The following is a 23,902-nucleotide window of genomic DNA, read 5'->3' as shown; positions in this document are numbered from 1 at the left end:
CTTCAAGGACAGACTGTATTTATAAACTTTTTGGGCCTATCACTTTATGGCACCTTTAAGAACTTTATTATTGCCAGTTTTAGATGTACTTATTAACAATCTATGTTGGAACTTACGTAAGAGATTTTAGAAGAAAGTTAAAGGGAAAAAGTAATTTGATAGGGAGCAGTACTTAAATATTGTTGTTATAACTTGTACTTTTTTTTATTGATTGCTTTGGTTAAAAAAAATTAAGCATTCGGGCAGCTTTCAATTTTTGATAACAGAACAGGTAAATCGTAATTGTTAGTATACTCCGTGACTCCTGATAACTTGTCCGTGCCGTAGTCCGTAGGCATTTACGTTTCAAAGGATCAAATCGAATCCCAAGGACCCCACCCGAGTCGTGACAACGATTAGACGAGAACGGTGCATTAATCGAGTAATACTATTACGAAACTATAATATTGTGGAGTTAAGTTACGTTACGTAGGTATTTCAAGTTGCGAATTGCGATTGTTGACTACGTCGCGCCTGTAAAGCAGTTTGTACCGCTGCCGCGTCAGTCGCGCGCCATCCGTCGCGCAGAACGCACGTGTCTCTACGTCACGGCTCGCGACCGGTACACCTGTGCCTGTGTCATCGCTAACACGTAAACATAGTTGTCACGTTGGACAAGTGCAGCCAAGTGAGATCGGAGCGTCGCCGGCGTTGAACGCTCAAGAGTGACAGTTGCATTCTGCAGGTGCTTGCTTCTTTATTAATTGAAAAGTGATTGTAATGTGGTCACGGCCGCGGCTCACATGTCCGGCCCAGTTTTCACGATCGCTGCCTTCGTCTTAGAATTCCACTAGTTGCTTTGTTTGGTACAGAGAACGGCGTAATGCACGGCGTAAGACTACACTTGTTGATTCGGTCGCGCAACCCTTTGATGTTTTACACCGAAGCGTCACGACTCATCTCGCTCAGTTTTCTATTCGAGATGCACGTAAAATCAACTTTCCAATGCTTTCTTTAGCGTTCCGTTGCGTTACAATTTTATTCGCATTTATAACGAAACACCTCATACATGTTTGTGACCAATCGAATCGTTAAAATTAACAATAATTGAAAGAATGAGCGAGCAGTTATTTTTTATAGTCTAACATAAAATAGCGTAATAGATAAAGACACGAGTATATTTTCAATTGCAATGACATATTTTGTGGATTTTTAGCATTCAACGCGAGCTGTCGTTGATTAAAAGTAGGTTAATAGGTAAATCAATGTTTAACATAATATACCAACCTGCTCATTTGTTAAAAAAATATTGGAATGCATACAATACAACAATTTGCCAAACAACAGTTTATTGGCGACGTATTTCCCCTTCTGAACTACATTTTTATCTTCCATTTGTTCCCTACTATGATACATAGACCCTTATGATTAAAGTTATTAGCATTATTATTAAACTTATCTAGTTTCTGCGGCTTTGCACGAAGCCACCCACGAAATTTTTCTGAGTGGGTTGTCAAAGTGCTTTATCCTTATTCCTAACTTAGCCGTAACCTTTTTAAGGATATAGAGCGTACTACCTACATATATGTTCAATATTACGTTTAAAAAAATGTTATCACACCCATTTTATGATTTGCCTAGTCTTAGATTACCTTTGGTTTTATAAGATTAAAAAGTACTTTTCGTACTTAAGGGTAAGAAGGGGAAAAATAGGTACCTGCCCTACGAATAGAGAACCTTCGTCGTTTTTCAGAAGGTAACTTTATAAATAGGTGCGTTGTAAATTACGATCAGTCCTTTAGCTTTTTTAAATAAGGGAGAAAAAAGTTAAAGCCCCTATTCAATGGGCTATTTTCTCAAGAAAATAACTTAACGACGATACTGTTCAGAGAAAAAAAACGTAAAATTATGAAAGGCTATGAATAATAGCCTTTCATAATTTTACGTTTTTTTTTCATCTAAATAATAAGAATTGTCTAAACGCTTATAAATGTCTCGTATAATGATGTAATAACAAACAATTATATTCAAATGTACAAGAAATGCGACTGTCAAGATGACAAAAGCATACAATGGAGTTTCACCCTTCAGAGCGCAACAATTTATGAAATATTTCTATTGAAGATAAATTTATTTCAATACAATTCCGTCGCAGTTATAATATATTGTAGGCGATTTGGTTATCGTACAAAATTTTATTAAATGTATTTGAAGATATTTGTGGAGGCTTTTACCTAACTTCAAGCGTGAAATATTTTAATTATTCTGGCGAACATTTGAGAACATTCTAGAATATGTAAATCGCTAGTTTTCATAATGGGAGATCTTGTTAAAACAAGTACCTACATTATACATACGAATTTAAAATATTATGACTATCATAGATGCCAAAACATCAGAAAAATCCAAAACAATTCATTCATAGTGATAGTGTTTTGATTGAATTGTTAAATAGTTATTATAGATGAAGCAAGTCTTTTAACATCGCAGTATATCTTCGAGTAAAACCTGATATTATAATACTAGCTACGACATCCGGTTATTTTCAAAGCTGAATAAAGCTGATAATAGAGCAATTAAAGAAAATTGTAGGTAAGAGGTTTATTTACATGTTATCATAAATGATTAGCTGCTATTTATAGTAAAAATCAGAGGTTATGTTAATAAACTTTATGTCCGTTACAATAAAATGATACGCTATGAATATATTAATGAATGTATTTTAATCGTTATCGTGGTTATATTCAAGTTTAATGCGTATTCATAAAAATGGATCGAGATATAAAAATACCTGTCTTTCTTTAGATTTACTGAATAAGCCAAAATAATATTGAGATACTAGCCGTTCGCCCCGACTTCGCCCGGGCTAACCAGATAATAAAACATAATAAAACAAAGCCTTATGACACTCTCAGATGGCGTGGCTTTCTATCAGTAAAATAATTTGTAAATCGGGTCAGTAGGTCCAGAGCTACCCTGAGACTCACCCCTACAAGGTTACAAACTTACAAACTTAATAAAATTATATATAAACTAAAAACTTCACCTCTTTATAATCTTAATATATATAAATTACGTGTCACGTTGTTTGTCCTCGACGGACTTCTGAACTATTCAACCGAATTAAATAAAATTTGCACATGTGCAGTTTGGTCCACTGGTTAATTTATATTATTTTAATTACGATTAATAACTACCCTACTACCCGGCTGGGGCATGCAGAAATCTCTCCTCTGCTTTAGAAGAAATTGCGTATAATTAAAATATAACTTCACTTTCTGACATTTCATATATTATTACATATATTACATTCCCTGGTAGTTGAAAGAACGTACTTGGTCATTTGGAAGGCTTACATTACAAAGACACATTCAATATACAGAAGCCCTTTACAGATTTAAATGTATTGTTAGACTATGGTTGCCACTTGCCGTATTTTATTTGAAGTACACATTTATTTATGGCAATTATTACGATGAGCTTATTAAACAAAACAGACTCTAATTTTAAAAACTGTTACAGATCTGATGGATTTAGATCAGTATTAAAATTTTTGAAAATCGTATTTTTTATAAAATTAATATATTTATTAGGTTATTAGGTACAGACCCTATTTTCTCCGTTTTATAATCATCTACGGAAAGCAAATCCTTTCAGTAAAAGTGGAAATTGCCGGTATAAAAGGCCGAAAAAGTTACCGAAGAAAACATAGTGTTATTTGTATAATATTATTTTCAACCTACTTCGAAAAAGGAGGAGGTTGTCAATTCGACTGAATATTTCTTGCTTTGTTACCCCAGAACTTTTCGGGTGGATGAACCGATATTTATGCTTTATTTTTCGTTTAAAGCCGGTGCCTACCGTTTGGTACTACATATTTAAATGTGTTTAGTTCTGTAATTTGTTATTGATTTAGTTTTGACAATTGGAAGGCTTCATGTTGAAGGATCAGTTTTTTGTTAAAAGTATCTTTTCTATAACGTATTGTACAATTGGATGAAAATATAGTACGATACGTTGGCAACCCTACGAGACACTAGCCGTTATTTATAACGGTTATATGTAGCCGTTATTAGTTATATTATTATGTATCAAACCTCATGTGTGTTAATAAACTATTGGGTGCTTGTTATGTTTGCTTCTCCGACCCTCAAGCGTGCTGTTTTTCGCGTGGTCTCGTTAGTGACTGCGTTCGTAAGACACTAGCGCCTCTAGCGGCTATGTGATAAACCAAATCAATAAAACAATCTTAACATACATATTTCTTTCGTGCATGTGTTCTGCTCCTAAAATGCCTGGCTGATTTAAAAAAAGTTATGTATCTTCCGGTGAATAGTTTAGACGTACCATTGGAACTCGAGCGAAGCCGCGGGCAGATGCTAGTATGATAATTTTTTTAGGTTCTTGTATATGTTATTTAAGTAAGTTATTAGTTTATTTTAATATATGTGCACAGGAGTAATTGGTAGAACATGTAGATTGCCCCTTATTTTTAAATATTATTTTGGGTGATTGGCGATATTTATTAAGTATATATGAATATTGGCGTTAAATAGGCAAAGAAGGAAATACTTGGGATATAATAATCTAGCATTTAGATTTACGGTACTTTTGTTTGCGATTTCCAGTATATTGAAATCTCGGGCAGTCGTATTAAATAAATGAGTTTGCAAAGAAATACGTGATTTATAGTCTGTGCATATGGACATTGTAAAAGCTTTGAAAGGGGCATTTATTTAAAAAACGGATAACTTATATCGCTCTCCGGGTATAATTTCATATGGTTTTACATTTCTCTCTTGGGGACCACACGTTATATTTGACGATAGTAATGAGTGCTTCATGATTTAACGCTACCGAATATGTTACTGATTATAATGAGCAGTTAAAAGCCGATAAATTGAGTCTTTTTGCTTTTTTTAAGTAAGAATGTTCTGTTACCTCACTTAATTGGGTATATTGAATAAAAAACGATGGACATAAACACCATATGATTGGACTGAGTGTAAATTAGTTTTTTTATTTTTTAGGTATATGTATGTTAATAAGCTGTTTTTAAGCGGCTTGCTAAACGAAATGAGTTTCTATGTTCGTCTGTATGTATTTTACACAAGATTGTGTGACGCGACGGAACACAGTGGGGTGTCATGTTATCCCCGGGGGCTGTAAGCATGTATGTATGCACAATTTTTCCACTAAAAATAAAAAAAATAAAATTAAAAATGTAGGTGCTATGTTGTTGTTGATATGCATAGTTCAATTAAGATTGACTATACGAAATGCTTCTTTTTGAAATAGCTTTGTTTACATATATTGAATTAGGCATATATATTTCAAGTGTGAGATTGTTTTGCGTGGGTTGGTTAATTTGCTGACCACTGAATGAGTAATCAACATTTATTTAGTTAAGAATAAAACAATGCAAAGTATAGGTATGTATCCAATACCCAAATCGTAGTGGTTATTTTTGTATAAAACAAACACACGGACACGTTAGCTTATCCTACTAATCCTACTAATATTATAAATGCGAAAGTTTGTTAGGATGTGTGTGTGTTTGTTGCTCTTTCACGCAAAAACTACTCAACCGATTGCAATGAAATTTGGTACATAGACAGCTGGACAAATGGAATAACATGTAGGCAACTTTTTATCCCGATACTCCTACGGGATACGGACTTACGCGGACGAAACCGCGGGGCGCAGCTAGTTTATTATAATTATGTTGCGTTTTAGGTTTAATAGCTAGTGGGATACGAAAGCTATTTGAGTAGGAGGTTCCTATAAGAATATAATTTCTATATCCTCATTGCGGTTACTTTTGACATTTTAATAGTCTCTTTTAAAAACTGTGTTAGCTAAGTTCTGCTTTTGGCTGATTGGTAAATAAATTGTACAATCTATGTTGCACATATCAATTGTAGTGCTAAAATTGTAGTTAAAAAAAATAAAATTGTATGTATTTCATTTTATTTATTATTTTTCATGTATTTCACAGTTAAAAATCTTATTCAAATTTGTAGTTAAAATAAGGTAAATAAACAGTAGCTGAGTCGATTTTTCCTTATATGTACATTGTTGGTTATGTTATTGTTTTAGCAGCTTTTGTCCACGCTCCATCACCGCATGTTTTATAAAATATATAGATGGTATTGAAAGTCATAAACGTCTCTTTGTTATGTTCCTAGGAATGGCATGGAAATGGCATTGGATTTAGCGTAGAAGGTATCTTTGATATGTTCCAAGAATTTAAATTGTTTATACAATTTTTTTGACATTTTGTTATTTCTGTACTATGTATAATATCTTTACTAATATTAGAAATGCGGTATTGTGCTTGTTTGTTTGATTTTTTATGACTCAATGGGCATTTATGGTATGTTTTTTGGGTATGAAGATGCATAGGAGGCTAGAAAGTGATAGAGGCTTTTACCAGGATGAAACATCATGGGAAATTCCTTTTGATCACGACCGTTCGGGGGAAATGGTAGATAAAAATAAAGCATAAATAAAAAATGTTAAATCTTACGTGCAATGTTGCTGGCGAAACATCCCCGCTGGGCTGATGCAACAATCATTTTACTAAGATCAGAAGTAAGAGCGACAATGATAATGTTGCAACTAACCTTGGAAGTGGCGGTGCTATTTTTTTCATTTTTTTCACATTTTTTAAGATGCGTCACGGTTTGCGTTGATAGAAGAATATACTCGTATAATTAGAAGCATCCGCTAAGATCCTGATCTTGGGTACATTCGTATCCAGTATGCTGGTATTTACTTATCGTATAATACAAGCAATATTTATTCTGTTAACAATATTGTTCACTGTCAATGCTCGATAATTGTAGACTTTTGTTACAAAATAGGTAACGGTTATATGCAAATATTGTAAACGAACCCCTTGTGTCGGCTTGGCCCCGGTGACTCGGGATTAAAATAACAAATAAATCATGCTCTACTTGATAAAGCTGTAACTAACTAATCATAAAAAACGGGAAATTAAAAAAAATCAAAAAGATTGTAAATCAGATGAAAGCTGCCATACCCATAAAATCTGTTTTATGGCTACAGATATGTGCCGTAGGGGGGTCGTTTTTGTGTCATTTTCACAATCGAAGCAATGACAAAACTTTATTGTCTGATTTCTTCAATATGATCAGATGATATTGTTTTTGTAAAAAAAAAGAAATCGTCAAAAAGCAATAATCAAATTACGTAACTTGAGATCTTTATTTGTGTCATAAAAGCATTTTCTATTATTTGAATGCTTTTAATGTAATAAGTGATTGCATTGTAACCGCCGCATTATTAAGTAATGTATTTTATCGTTTATTTTTAGAAGTGAATCGAATTTGGACGTTGCTTTCCTATTTGGTCGTGGTTGAAACTTCATAATGATAGTTGGTTGATAAAATATTCGATGGAAGACACAATTAACGAAAATTTATTACAAAAAAGTAGTATCAAAATAATCCACGAGTAATTCCATAAACGTTCGAAGTTCTCTAATAATTGATCTGAACATTAATGTAGTTAAAGCAGTTTCTAAATATTAATTTGAGGGAAGTGGGAAACTCAAATGACTTAGCTAAGCGATTATTTTCATTTCAAATAAAACAATTGTTTACTAGGCTTTGTAATGATTTTAATGTTCGTGTGTTTGTCTTACACGTAGAAATTTGAAATCGATTTAAATTATTGCATGAAGAATGTTTATAAAAGACTACCTGCGCCCCGCGGTTTCACCCGCGTAAGTCCGTATCCCGTAAGAATATCGGGATAAAAAGCCTTTTTGTGTGAAAGAGCAACAAACACACACACATCCTTACAAACTTTCGCATTTATAATATTAGTAGGAAGTAGGATAATAGGATTAGTAGGATATCAGACCCGGGATGTTTTTTATAGCTGCTTTCATCTATCTCATGCTATATTATGTAGGTATTGTATAGGTATAGGTATTTATTTATTAAGAAAAGAAAAAGGATAATTCTTAATTACAGGCTTACGCGTAAAAATCTTCACAAAACGTTTTATAAATATTAAAATAGAAAGATGCTTTATTTTATAAATGTTTAAGTACATTTTTCAGAGATTAGTTAAAATAATAAAGCGATCATAAAGTATTCGAAGGAAAGACAAGCAATAATCGCGCATGGTCGTGTTCACACATGAACTAACAGAAACTATTTTGATTTATGTAGATATGCAAGCGAAGTTTGCGTGTATGCGACTTTCGATATATGTACCATTATTTAATGTTTGTTAACTACCTTCAAGATTACTGGGATTATTTGTTATTTGTATTATATAAATAAAGGTCAGAGTTCTAGGTGATCAATAGGAAGTAATTTCAATATTATGTATTTCCTTATAATTGAAGTAAATCACAAATCAGCTAAGGGAAATAACATTAATCGTATAAATGTCTCTCGAATACTCTAGAAAACATATACTTATATATTTTATTATTATTAAAGTTTTTGACTTATTGATATCCCGAAGGTTAACATAGAAGGCTAAGTCAGTTCAGTATGACATGTTTATATTTATATTAATATATGATTAATAATATCAGAGTAGCAAAAGTATATTATAGCAAATTAACCAATTACTAAAACACACCTATCTAAACGTACGAACAGGACGAAAGAAAAAACATTGAAAAAAAAACGTGTGATGATGTAAAGAAGAACTACCAAGATCTGGTTTTCGAATGTACAGACAGCGGTTCGGATTACATTGCGGCTAGTGCAGTGTATTTTGATATACATGAAGTACGCAGAAATGGTTGCAAACGAGCAATCTATGCAAATACGTCTGCAAATCACGCAATCTGCACAGACTGGAAATTGTGATACAGTGTTATGCGCATATTACTTACACAAGATCAGTTAATAAAACGTACAAATCATAGACTGAAGACTATTTCTAAACAATTACTCAAACATATTGATAGTTGAAGAGATTGTGGGATCGGATGATTGAAATGAACAAAGGCAAATGTCAGAGGCGTAACCTTTACGCATTGTAGAGAAAATCGTAAGCAATACAGGAAAACAGCGGCGTTTTAATCAAAATGTCATCAGGGGCGCGTGTTTGGCAGCCTAATAGAAAACTTAGGATGTTACCATACTAACTACTTCTTTTGCAATCAGACGTTCGTATTGTGAAATCGGATATTAATAAAAATACCTGTATAAGCAGTTTTTTTAATATGACGTACATCATAACGAATTATAAACAATTGTTATTTGACATAGTTCTTCATACTTCATTTGATAATATATATGACATAACTGTGATCTATGTGTGATTATATGTTTGTATATATATAAGATATGTGAATGTGTAAGACTAGTAGTAAGACACTTGGTGGCTCATAATCGCAAACAAATTTAAATATATGACTGCTACTGTTAACCCCTTTATTAGTTATGAAATTTGATTTTAAGGTGGACAATTGGTTCATCGTGGAAGGGTTAATTCGAGCATAGGTACCATTTACTTTGTAATAACAAAAGTTCCTATATAACACAATTTTATATTGACAAAAAGGTCCACATAGGTAATGCTTTGTTTGTCTACATCTTTCAAATATCAAAAGACATCGCAAAAAAAAAATTACTAAAGAAAATCGTAAATAAAATTATTTCTACGGAAAAAACAATACTTCGTTATCAACAAAACAACAATTCAATAGTATTAAGTTGCACTAGTTTTAATATACATTCCTCTTTCAGGTCATTTGTAGCAGTGGATTTTTTTCTAATAATAATTTTATTACGCTTGGAAATCAGACAGAATCCGTGTCAGCAAATGCGACAAATGCTAGAACATCAAAGCAGCGTGACGTTGGTACGCGCTAATGCCTTGTAATGATAATTTACTTGAACTATATGCTTCTTGTTAAATTACAGGGGAATTATATGTAGGTATCTACAGTGTCGTCTATCTGAACTTGAAGTTAAACGATGTATCCTTTCGCACACGAGTTAAATTATTATTTTAAACGTAATTTTATCGCGTTTTATGTCTTTTTCTGGTTTATATGGCAATTCAATCATTTAATTAATTTGTTATTAGTTTAATGTTTCGTAACAGAATTAATATGTTTTTTCTACTGAAAAGGACACTGCCGTCCCTATAGGCGGAAGGCAGCAACAATTTCTAACAAATTCCTATCAAACGCAAAGTGAATCACGTCAAACGGTTGAAAACCCACGGAGTTATAGTAACAAAGGCATAGTAAAATTAAGAATCTCGTTTTTCTTACGTCGGTTGAATAATATATGTTTTATCATAAATGGAGACACATAAATTGAACAAAAAGTTGTCTAGATAGGGAGAACTACTCTTTAAATTTTCGATCATTAAGGACGCAAAGACTAGACGCATTTTGAATTCCAAAATACGTCGCATTTTCATCGGTCACTGTGAACAGAGTGTACAGAAACGTTCTACAAACCAGTACACTATTCTCATAATAATGTAGATTACGTAACGAAGATTCGCTGAGATACATTCGGACCGTTCACCGGAAATCCTTTAGGTAATTCTTAATTGTGTATCGAAATTGTTATGCAATGTAAAAGCCTTTTATGGACATTGAGATGATTCCAAATCATACGTTAGAATATTTCGTAACTTGCTTTTGTAAACCAAATGTGAGGATCATTTAAGTCAAGTATTTTTGCAACAAGAACCTGTATGCTATTCTTCGTATTTTTCCTGTTAATGTTACAACTTTGTGAGGTTATGTAACCAGTCGGAGTGATGAGCAAGTGTTTCATTACAATTCGGCATATAAAAGTTGCATTTGATGTTATGTTAATACAACTACCCACACTACGTTCAAAATAGAATTGCGATTATAAGCATCAATTATTTTTTAAACAATAAAAAAAACGAAGCTATATAATCGCTTATCCCGACAATGGAATGTGTAAGCCATTACAAAATGAGTTTTATCCGCGCCACCAATTAAGATAAAGTAAGAACTATAAATAATGCTATATGTATGTGAAACATTTGCATAGTAACGGATATATTTTCCGTTGAAATGACCTGACTCAACTTGAGGAATAATGAAAGTTCTCGCTTCACTGCCTTATGTGTAATCTGACCTATTTCTGTCATCGCAATTACTGGGATATAATTAGATAGGAAAGGACAATGGATACTAGGATTCCTTTTTCTTACTGGATTGAAAATTGGATTAATGGTAGATCTACTATAGAGCTTTTTCCTTCGGCCGTTTATCAAAATAGTATTTCTATAATGCCAATAAATGAGAGGATAAATGAGATAATTGAAAACGAGTTTTAGGTATACGCATTAAAAACATATCTAGAAAATAAAATTCCGTACGACTTCGATTTTAAAAGGAGTTCTAGGAGTAAATTGATTTTAAGTTTTTAGTGTTCGCTCTTATCCTACATCTGAGGGAAATATTTGCCTATCTTTCTACGTCAAAATCGTAGATGCGTGGGTTTGATGTACTAAATGGACCCAGTTTCGGATTGACCTAATTGTATAATGTTATCCTTTGTATGTGAAAATTTTCTGATTTACATTTTAGGTATTTGAATATGTATTTTATCTGTTGATAAAATAAAACATCTGGAATTCTAAGACGTGCCTATATTTTGTTCGTTTGGTGATCGGAATTTTCTTGTTGAGGTTTTAACCTCTAAAATTTACTCCTCTTTAGTTTGAACAATTATTCGCAAAGTAAGAGTGTTTGAGTGAATACATACGGATTGTGCTTATTGCTTCATCATGAAGTTATACCATTTTGTTTTGCGATAAACATTTTCATAAAGCCTTCAAGAGTTTCGACCTTGTTCAGTAAGTGGTTAGTGTCATTGGTTAAACCAGATTATGTAGATCGATAAAATGTACATTTTTATCAACGTTGATAACAGTTCATTATTCTAGGTCCAGTCGTGAGACCTAAATGCAGCGGATTGATAAAGCGTTCGGAATGCCAAGGCTGTTCGCCTTTTCTCTACACATTGCTTATAAAAACTTGACAATTTAGGTGTGGTTTGATAACTTTTTTAGATATCTAAGGCCGTGTACTTTTACGATTTTTATTAGCAAGCTTTGATTGCTAAATGGTTTATTTAGTTTAGTCGTTACCAGATGATTATTTTTTCTTTATATGGTAGTTCTTTCATTTGTCTTTAATAGAACTGATCGTAACAGTTTTCAGGATTATAATTATGGGATGAGGTTTATATGTATGAGAGTTACATTTTGAAAGACGGCATAAAACGTTGGAGCATTAAATCTGAACGTGGATTAATTTTAACAGATTTTTTTGCCTCTTATGTAATATGTTCCATAATATGGTCATATGATGACAAATCGATTCTCTTATTAAGTTTTTATCGTGTAAAAAGAATACACGTCAAAGTAATTTAGTTTTTGAATTGACTTTTGATTATTCTGGGATGAAGAATCCTGTTATGGGAGTTTTGTGCGTTCATAATGATGTATGTTTATGTTTATTATGACATCATAGGAACCTGTTATAGTAATTTGTTATTACTCTGGCGAGATATGATGTAATTACGCTTCGTGGAGACTTCACACTTGCCACTAAACCGGTTCCAAAATATTCACTCTCGTTTTGTTTTGCTGCATCACGGATTTATTTATTGACTCTGCCATAAATAATCCGACCTTTCTGAATACCTTTGGAAAATTAAATAACAATTCGTTAATTAATAAAGCAAGTATGTTTATAGGTAAATTTATGTAATCTTATAAAGATAAGGTTTGGCTTCTTCTTTGTTGATCGCGTTTTGTTGGAAGTAGTAATAGTAGAATAGTCGAATTTAATGAATTTTATTCAACTGAAGATTTTATATATTAATATTTTAGGGCTTATTTAGAAAGAATTTCATTCACCCGTGGTGAATATTTTTTGTGTAATATATGAAAGCATATGTAATATAAATAACTTAGCTAAAATATGCAAGGTTACTTTAATATTTTTTAAAATATTAAATTAGAATACTACGCATTATTGATTTTTCAAAATATTCAAGCCGTATTCATTTACCCACATTGATTTTATTACATTTACTAGAATAATTGACATCTCTTCAACACTAATAAAAAACTTTAAGTACAAGTTTGAAAGCTAATCAAATAATTCAAATGCTGCGGCTCAAACAAATTTCTTCAATAGGTTCGTTCCTCGTAGCAACATTTTCTCAAAGAAGCCTAACAAGGCGTGCTCCAATTTCCAGATTCTATAAAACCGATAAAACACAATCTAACCTCAAATTCGAGCAAAATACAAAGCTCCCTCGTTTCCAATCATTTAGTTTTGCGTAGGTGCTGGAAAGGCTAATATTTATCGTGATTATAGAGATACGTGTTACCGATCACATCGTCTATCATATGTGGGCGGCAGTATCTGGGCTATTTTGCCATGTTTTAGGGCAATTGATCGCGCGTATGTGTGCGTACGTGTCTCCGATATGTGCAGTGTTTCTGTGTAATGAAATGACTTTTAGGTTTTTTTCCGAGAACGCACTATCAGACTCCGTGTCATCCAAACAGTTAGAGCTTTTATCATTTGTCTTACACAATATCGTAGCAAATTGTCTTACTGCATGCCTCTCATTCAAATTTCAGAATTACGCAACTGTTAGCATTCCAACTTAGGACTATTGTCTCGGCAGTATTCTGAGATTTTGTTACCAAGAAAATGTATGTTTTTTTAAATGTTCCAACGAAATGCCCTAAGTTTGTTGGCCGAGTTAGAGTCACTTTCACTGGCCAGTGACGCAACGCCTGCTGCTTTTTGTTGCGACCACATTCACTAGAGCTTTTCAAAGTTCAATGGATCAGTTATGTTTCGAAGTGAACGGTAAGATTATTGCTATTTTGTAATAGTCGGCATAATTACTCAATGTGTAATACTAATTTTATATTTTGCAAAGTAAGAGTGTTTTTAATTACTGCACGACCTTGAGGTGCTTGCTGTTAATAAATTGATGAATGAATGTTAAAGATGGTGGGATGTTTGTTTGGCATATTGTGATGTTGGGATGTTTGTATGCCATTTGGTATAACTGCACAGTTAGACCAATGTACTAACAAGAAATTAAATTGACCACCATATTAGTTAGTCCCATGGAAAGCGATCACCACCGCCCATGACCATTTGCAGACGTAGGGCCGCTGCAAATGCGTTGCCCGCTCTTAAAGGGTTAAAGGATTGGTCTCGGGAATAAGAGGAACAGGATACGGATCTCCGGCTCTCTGAAAGAAACAGCATAAAGTAAAGTAGCATGCTGCTATTTCAAGCCAGTCTTCAAGGGGGTTTGGATGGCGGAGTCTATTTATAGTATTATTTATGTGACTACAGATAGGACTTAGGAGGCTAGAGAGCAATATAGTTTCCATGAGAATTTTCTTTGACTACGCGAGAAAACCTTAGGTGAACAGCTAGTAGGTATCTCATAAATTTTTAATAAAATGTGATTGGATTGAGTTTTTTGCTGTAACAGTCGTGTTATCTGCATTATGCACTCAAACTATTTACCATGTATTCGGGTTGCCTTGAATTATAACTTAACGCTTATTTGCGATAAGTGGCCCTATAAGTAAAAGTATTACGCCAATTAAAGACATATTTTTACACAAGTCAACGATTTTTAAGCGCTCATAAATAATGTGCGTAAAATTAATAAGTGTGTGTAAATGAGCTTGGTAAAATATTTCTACGACTTTTTGTTAATTTGTTTTTACATGCCCATGATTTTATTTTAAGCATATGAAAAAATCACATTTCATTTAATTGTAATTTTAGTTATCACGATCAAATATCAAAAGTTCACAAGAAATGGCGTCGATGCATTCGTTGTTAATGTAATTAATAAACGTCACATTGAAAATTTAACTCGTTGATCAATGAGCAAGTTTATGTATTATTTACAAAGCAGAAGATAAATATATTAAATTCACGAATGAATGCAACATAATTATGCCGGCTGCTATGTTCCTTATTCATACGAATATTTAGCATCGATACTCAACTTTTCACGATTGCATAAATCTTTTGGTTTTACTCACCGAAAACGTAATAAATGCGTTTTAATATCTTGTATTAAATATAATGGACGAAAAGGTTTTCCAAATTTGCTCCAAGTCTAACATTAGCGACATCGATTTAATAAAAATTGTAGAGTATAAAATTAGTATTCATAGATGGAGTAAGAGCCTCTGACGCATCTTTAAATTCTTTACCGTTAATAAATCCAATTTGCGGGGATTTGTTGACGGTTTTAGAATATCTTCGACGACTTTGCAGCGTACGTAACACACTACGTAATGCGAGTTGTACTACAGCCTATGTTAAACGACTAAAAATATTATATGAGTGTGACGTGAGATTCTTTTAGGGTTTCGTTTGATTGTTGCTAAATTAGTGAGTGTTGAATTTTCACTTTTTCTCACTTTTATTACATGTATCTTTGCATGTTCGTATATAACCGACTCCTTAGACTTTACCTTGACCCAATTGGAACAGTAAGATTCAATTCAAACTGTGTACACTTATTTAAGGATCAGTAAAAATACAATAATTTCATGAGTTTCATTTCATTATTCTGATTAGGATCGCTAAGATGAAATCAATTTCTTTTCGTATACGTTAAGAGTGGAGACAATTTAGTTGATTCCTATAATTTTAACGTATTTTTTTAGGTTTCTCTATTTATTTTGATTTTGTGACTTAGTACCGACAGTCCAACTCGGTTGTTATATATCGAATTAGGTATAGAACTAAGACCGGGAAGAAGGTAAAATCGATTGTATGTATCATAATGAAAGCATTTCTACTATATATGTATATACAAACCCACTAATATTTAGGAAAGTCTTTAGTGACTGATTGCTGCGTTTACTGTTCTGCAGAATTGTATATACCTGTACATTATTTGTTTCTGTTTCGAAGAATGTTGGTTTATGTAACAATGGTTTTTAATTTAATTTTAGTTCATAGGGTTGATACGATTTGCGTACAATTAAGGATTTTACGCTTCATCTACTAGTTTCTCCACTATCAGTACTAACCAAGTCATTTCAAAACCCGACCAAATAACAGGATTTTCGAGTTTTCTAGGGAAAAAAAACAATAAGTTCTGTTTTATACATTAGTACCTTCTTTAATTATATTTAAAAAGATTGTCCCGGGGTTTTACTCTCATAATTTCCGTTCTTGTGGGATTTCCGGGATAAAAAAATCCTCTCTCGAGTGTCATACTGTCCCCGTACCAAAATTCATCCAAATTTATTAGTTGTTTAAGCGTAAAGAATATGGGAAACATATTATTTACGCATTTATCAGTATATTTCTACATTAATTTGATGAAGGTTTAGTAATGGCTGTAACATGCTCATATTTTTTGGGTATTTATTATATTAACTATCAAACTTTCTTAGCGTCATTATTGATACCAAGTAAACGAACGTATTTTGAAGTCGAGTACGCTTCGGCCCTAATCTACCCCGGTACTGCTACAGGGAGATACCACATCCCCGCAGAGGCAATACCTCTGCGAATATTCTTAAGCGGTGGTGATCGCTTAGCATTAGAAGAATCACCAGCTCATTTGCCCGCTATGACATTATAAACCTTCTTCTTACCTTTATATACATAGAATCGGTCAAGCAGTATATATTGACATTAAGGATGTTAATGATAATAGGATGATGATAATGTGTAAAACATTCTTTTCAATCTCAATAACATCTATTGTAAGCAAAATATGACTATATTGTACAATATTTACAAAGTAAAATATATGGGAAAATATCAAGCACCTAAAGAGTTATAATAGGATTTTTGTTTATGAATAAACTCTGTATGAATGGAATTTTTCGATTATCAGCGAGTTATGCGTTATGAGTTAGCGAGCGATACCCGTTTAAATAATTTGCATTCATCAATTCAAAACTCATAAAAGTTATCATGCATAACCGTTGCCGAGTGCAGAAAAATAAAACTATTAGTTTTTGAAATGTCAACAATCAGTGTCCTAGATAGCCTTTACTGACATTCAATTACAGACTTTATTGCACAAGAAATAAGTGCCGATGTCGAATTTTAATAGGTTCGTTAAGGTTTGCCTGCATGTGCGACTGTTAGATTACTAATTGATTTATGGGCAAATTATTGGCTAGCGGTTTCGTTTTATTTGGGGCGGTTCTCATATTAAATGAATAATACTAAAGTATTATTGATTGATGATTCTTACCATCGCATCACTGTCATCATCACCAACAAATGATCACTAGCTTATTTAGTAATTTCCATTGTTGTGACGTACTCTCCTGTGTGGGAAAGACCATTATCTTCTACTAGAGTTTAGAGCATATAACGGAGCCTTTAACGTGGTTTTTTTCTTACTTACTTATCATCATATTTTGTGGTACATATTAAATATGATCAATTCAATTCAGTTTTTAATCATTCATACAAATACAGACAATGGGGCTTTTTAGTTAAATTAATCTTTTCCAAGTATCCTATCAGGTACGAATAGTGAACGTGCAAGATACTACTATAACACAATTATATATTTACAGCAGCTCAACTCCCGCTATTCATCTAATAAACTAGTAAAATTTGGTGCGGTATATAAATGACGCTATAACGCTAATTGCCCACTTGCCTTTAAAAGCGAAATCGATTAACCAGATGTTAAAGCATCTGCTCGTACTCTTAAAACACGAAATACTGCTCTATGCCGAGTCTAAAACAGAATTACCTAAATATTTGCAATCGTCTGAACCCGCCCTTAGCAACAAAAGTGAGTGTCCCAAGGTTGTCCGCTCTGTCTAGTCCATGCACGGATTTAACAGTTTAACACAAAATCTACTCAAATTCGTAACCAATAAGATTCCTAATCCAATGCCTTATTTCTTCATGTTATCAACGCAATGCGAATTGATCTCTAAAAACATATTAATAAAGTTAATAAGTGTGTCTAAGTTTTTCTCACATGTCTGTGTATGGAAGTTGCTTTCCTTGCGTACTTTGATTTATTGGAGTGTTTTAAATGTAATTGATCTGTTAACTTTTTTTTTTGTACGAGATGTAGGTCGGTGGGACGGAGTTGGTATGTCGGTGTTGCATTTCATTTTGATAATGCCTTAAGGGTTTAGTGAGACTGGCCCTTACGCGTGTAGCGTGGTTCTGAATGATGAGAATTATTCTATGTTTATGGAATGAATGCAAAAGTCTATTGGTTCTACTTATAAAATATGTACGTGTATTATTAAACATTAAATAACGGTTAAGTAAGGTATACCATATCAAATTTAGGTTATTCCTGATTTTCAATCCAGTCCAGTGTTGCAATATTAATAATTTAAGCTAAGAATATACTTGTTAAACATACAGTACATTGCCTTGAACTTTGTAGACTGAAGTTAGTGTGATTATTTCCTACGATTAAAGTAAATATCCACAGGATCAGGAAATAAGATGTCACAGAAGGTTACAGTTTTTTGCGTTTATGATATTGCGATAAGTAGTTTTGTAAAATTCTTTATGCGGCACTGGAATTTTTTTCACCTTATATTTTGTTTTTTTTGGTAAGTAGGAGATAGGATTTGCAAGAATTCGTGATTCTTACATTCAATTTTTATTTGAGTTTTATTAACGTCATATTGTTGTATTCTTTTCAGTAGATTTTGCCTTTGGAACTGGAATTATTTACAATCGAACAAATTAATATGAAACTGAAGAGTTTGTTTGTTCGAATGCGATAATCTCAGAACCTACTGCACTGATTTCAAGAATTCTTTCAAATTTGACAATGTACGTGATACCTGAGTATTACAAGCTATAATATGTATAGCGTGTAAAAAATTGCTAAATTGCCGCTAGTGTAAAAAATTAAAATAAAATTAAATAAAATCCAAATGTATCTCAAAATGAAATCTAGTTGAATAAATAATCGTTCGAATTCGAGTTCATGTTAAAATGTTATTACAAGTTAGTAATGTATTAAATTGGCTATGGTATATTGATTATTGTTAAATAATAGATAATACCTAGAAACGAAAAATGTCAAGGCTATACTGCGGTATTAGCATCAATATGCGCGCGCGCAACGGTAACAAGTAAACGGCACTTAAAATGAATTTTTATGAAGATAAAAGTTAATATTATGCAATAGAAATACATATGATGTTTTAATTTATAACTTCATTTGATTCACACAACTAATTTATTAACTATTCAGATTTCAAAACTATTCGTAGGTCAATAGACGATGTTAAATTACACAAATAAAAACAATAAGAGCAGCTCATTACTTATTGATATTGGAATATATTTAATTTCAAAGGTCAAACCCAAACCGTTAAAAGCTAATTGAAAAAACGTTGATGTAAAATGATGCACAAAAATTCTAAAATAACATGTGTGATATTTTAATGCATTTAAGCTTCGTTTCCAAAAACCGTTGTTTCTCAAATTATAACGCTTTTATTATAATTTGGACATTAAAAAATCATGAAACTACAATTTCATCTCGAACAGGTAATACAACATATGTACGTACAAAATAATCGGAGGAGTCGATTATCGCACCGCAAAACCATCAAGTGACATTTGGTTATCAACCACAGTATGCATCACGCAATGCTGGACTTAACTTGATGGACGGGGTACTAATGCCCCACTCTGGTTCCAATTGAGGGTTGTTTAATTAATCCTGAAGCGCACACTTAGTGGTCCATTTCATAGCGATCCTAGGACCAGGATTTGTCAATGTTGGATCTGGCTGCAGTTTATTAACCAAAACGCCGGGTAGTCCAAAATTAACTACTGCGTTACATTACACTATGTCGATGAAATTGGTTCAGAAAACCTACATTGCTATTCGAAAATATCGATATTATATCACTTTACGTGGAATGAACATTAAACTGCATACGCCAAGTGTAATTCCTGCTAATATTATAAACGCTAAAGTTCGGAAATATGGATGGATGAATATATAGATGTTTGTTTCTCTTTCACGCAAAATAGCTTATCTGCGTAGGTAGCGTATCTATATGAATTTTGGTACAGAGATGATTACAGTTAGGATTAGCACATAGGCTCCATTTTACCCGGGTACCACCATGTGTCGCCGCGGGCTACAGCTAGTGTAAATAAAACTCGCGATGATAGCCCAGAATCGTCTTATTGTATTATTGGTTAAAATAATCTATGGTGAGAGGACAAATTCGTATATATTAGGATTGTATTCGAATTCATCAAACAGTAAACTGTGATAATTAGAATTAACGCGTCAATCGTGTTAAAATGTTAACAAGTACGAAATATAATTGACATAAAATACAATAATTTATCTCTGCGTTGTAACGCGTGAATAAATATCACTTGTTGATATTTTGTATAACATTTAATAAGTGGGATATAGTGGACGCTGGACTCCATTATTTTATACCATGCGTGTGTTTAATACATATTAAACAAATACATATGTGTTAACGAGTATTCGTTTATGTATTATTATAAAGACTAAGTCTGGAGGTCAGTACATTAGGCCTAAATGCTTTAGGGCTTGGGTTGTTTGAAATTTATTTGTACACGTTGTAGTTCCCCGCGTTTGATGTTCCAATGTGTTTATTTAGATAATATTTATTTTCGAGATCTATGCTTTCATTTTATTACAATCTCATAGAGATCATCAATCCATCGGTAATTGTGATTCTATTCGGAAAAGGACGCTTACAATATTTTTTATACTATAAGCAGGCAACTGAGTTGGCGGCCCGTCTGATGGTAAGCGATCACCACAGCCCATGATCATTCCCAGAGGCAATGCCTCTGCGAAGGCGCTACCCGCGTTTTATGTATAAGGGAAGGATTGATTAACGGGATTGGTTAAAAGGAAACAGGCCTCCGGCTGTGATTCTGACAATGAACCGATGATAGTGTATTTTTCTCATCGACAGTATGTCAATAATAAATATATGATCTTACATTGTTACATAATTACTCTCATAGTTATTTTCCTAAACTAGAAATGAGTAATCTACTAACTGTTCATATAAAAACAACATGCGGGTGTATGCGTGAGTTTGTTACAATGTTATCGTTAGATCGATTTGAACTTGTGTCCTTCAACGATTAACGTGTTTTAAAAACTGCTTGATTAAAATTTCGAATCGTACCGTAACGTGTGACGAATGGGCACGTGCAATGCTTGTGCTACGAGTGAATATTTATACACTAATAATAATTTTCTTAAATAGTGGTTTAGTTAAAGAGAGACGTTTATGAGAGTTAATTGTGAAAAATAAAGCTTTACTAGTATTTCACCCGCGGCTGTAATGTCCATCAGAATACATCTTTAACTGCGGTAACAAGTAGCCTATGTCATTCTCTAGTTTCCTAACTATCTCCAGATACAACTTAGTCAGCCGTTACGATGTGAAAGATTGATGAACGTACACATTTTCGCATTTATATTTATTTTTATACACCGTGGAAAATAAATAAGAAATAGTTTTCAGCGTGTGTCAGAAGCCTTATTGCTACGAATTTTGTACTCCTATGCTATCTTCGACCGCGGTTATTGTAATCTGTCTAATTTATACAATAACTAAACGGTTTCCTATTTCTAAGGTATATGAACACATTTTATTAATTTTTCGACACGTTTCTTTGAATCGTATAACTAAAGGAAGATAATATGCAGTTGTGTGTGTGTCAATTTCGAATAAATACATTTCTTTCTGATGCGTAAACACTTCGTGTATTTTCTTATTTAAATGGTCCATAAGAACTTTCACTTAACAACTACAAATAATATAATATTAATAAAGTAAATATTTGATCAAACGCCGTGGAACATTCGTTCTATCGGATTATCTTTGTCTAGACAATATTTGGGACGGGTTTATGCAGACGGTAAAGTATTGATCACATATTGGACCGAAAGGCCATTTTAGCGAAATATTCATAGATTTATAATTACTACACATTTCACATTTCTCTAGGTAATTAATCTATAGGTTTATAAAAGGGTGACCTAATTGAATAAAGAATTATACATAATATATCGCATTCCCAATCAAAATAGCATCTAAATAATAAAGCACATCATAAAAATTGACACATTTTTATGTAAAACAAGGTCGCTTCCCTCTGTCAGTAGCTATGTATGCTTAGATCTTTAAAACTACGCAACTTGTTTTGATTCGGGTTTTATAAAAGATAGAAGATTATAATAAAATATGATTTCAAAAGGAAAGTTACATCCGTGCGTCGCCGGAGCGAGTAGTTTTTAAGCAAAAAACTAATTATCATTTGGTTTTCTGAATAGTTCGCATAATTCATAAGGAACGTTTACGTGTGATTTATTAATTTTGTCATCAATCAATTGAACTAACCCCTACTTCCTAAATAGAAGTTTCATAAAAGATTGTTATTGTTATCCATAAAGATACAAATTCGTTGCCCACTTGCCCGCTTTTAAATGGTAAAGAATAATGAAAGGACTGACGACATGAATAGAGGAATGAAATACTAGCCTCTAGTTCCCCCACTTCTTTAAACCGAGACGAGAAAATATAACAGATAGTATCAGTTTCACATAAACAAACTCTTCGGAAGTGTTGAACAATATCTGGCGGCCTGCCAGGTGCAACAAGTGGTCTGTCTTGAGTCTCGAGCAAGTTCAAGGTCACGTTATATTATTATGCAATACGATTTCCCCGATTGCCAAAAATAACTGCGCGGTAGGGTTGTACGGTTGGAGAAATATGGCTAAAAATAAAGGATATAAATGATTGAAAAGTTGTATATAGAATTTTAGCTTACGCCCGCGGGTTTGGTTGCGTAGTGAAAGGAAATTCTCATAGGTATGGAAATTGAGGCTAAAATGCAGCCTATGTAGTGACATAATTTTTGTGTCGGAGAGTGCTCCAGACACAAAAACCATGTCGTAGAATCGCTTCGTAGTGACATAAATGAAAGACAAACGAATATACTTTCACTTTTATTGTATTAGTAAAGATAAGAGTAATGTAATTGTTTGTTTGCCGTTGATGAAATATGTCATTTTGAAATTGTCTTTGTATCCACCATAATCAATTCAGTCATTATCCTTTTGAAGTAACAAATGTAAGTTTAATCATAACCACTGCATAGTATAAAACAAAGTCGCTTTCTCTGTCCCTATGTCCCTTTTGTATGCTTAAATCTTTAATACTTCGTGACGAATTTTGATGAGGTTTTATTAAGAAATAGAGTGATTTAAGAGGAAGGTTGATATGTATAATAAAATCTATTAGACTACTCTGAACTAACGCGTGCGATGCTGCTGCAAAAGCTAGTTGAATATAAAATGAAAAGGTTCCTGTTAAATTATATAATAGTACATATGTAGTACGTAAAAGTTACTATATGGAATGTACATGTATGTATAAGAACAAAGCTTATAGATGATCCGTCTCTCCAGTTTTATGTTCTTTGTGTTAGGTAAAAGGACTTTCCTAGAAGTGTTAGTGTACATGTGTTTCCAATAAGTTTTGCAACTTTATCTATCCTATTCTAAATTGTTTGATATGTAACTAATGATGTTAAGTCTGTTCCATTCCATCTTTAAAAAAAAAACATAAGAAAAAGCATGATTTTGTTAAAGTTTGATCAAAAAATTTGATATTGCACTATTTACTTCAATACAACAGCAAGCTTTGTTAATAGTGGCCCATATATTTATATTGTAACTACATTGATTTATTTATACATAGACAAAGATAGATTACAGACAATGTAAAGACTTATCTCTATATAAGTGTAATGAGGACGAGGGATTAAAAAACCGTATCTAATGTAGTACGATAACAATGTAACTTGTAGGTATCTTCT

At 32.9% G+C, this 23,902-nt stretch overlaps 1 protein-coding gene across 1 annotated transcript in view; it reads left to right on the top strand.

Annotated features, from left to right (window-relative positions):
- The first annotated feature begins 528 nt into the window (after window positions 1-528).
- The window catches only part of LOC119838405 (terminal nucleotidyltransferase 5C), a 151,906-nt gene continuing 128,532 nt past the window's right edge, over window positions 529-23,902 (top strand). The window contains exon 1 of the mRNA XM_038364340.1: window positions 529-724. The gene's annotated coding sequence lies outside the window, so the exon portion shown is untranslated. The remainder of the gene's footprint in view (window positions 725-23,902) is intronic.

The sequence above is a fragment of the Zerene cesonia genome, unplaced genomic scaffold (assembly GCF_012273895.1).
Source record: "Zerene cesonia ecotype Mississippi unplaced genomic scaffold, Zerene_cesonia_1.1 Zces_u002, whole genome shotgun sequence".
Lineage (NCBI taxonomy): Eukaryota > Metazoa > Arthropoda > Insecta > Lepidoptera > Pieridae > Zerene > Zerene cesonia.
The sequence above is the reverse complement of the archived record's forward strand: the minus strand, read 5'-3'. Positions and strand labels throughout refer to the sequence as shown.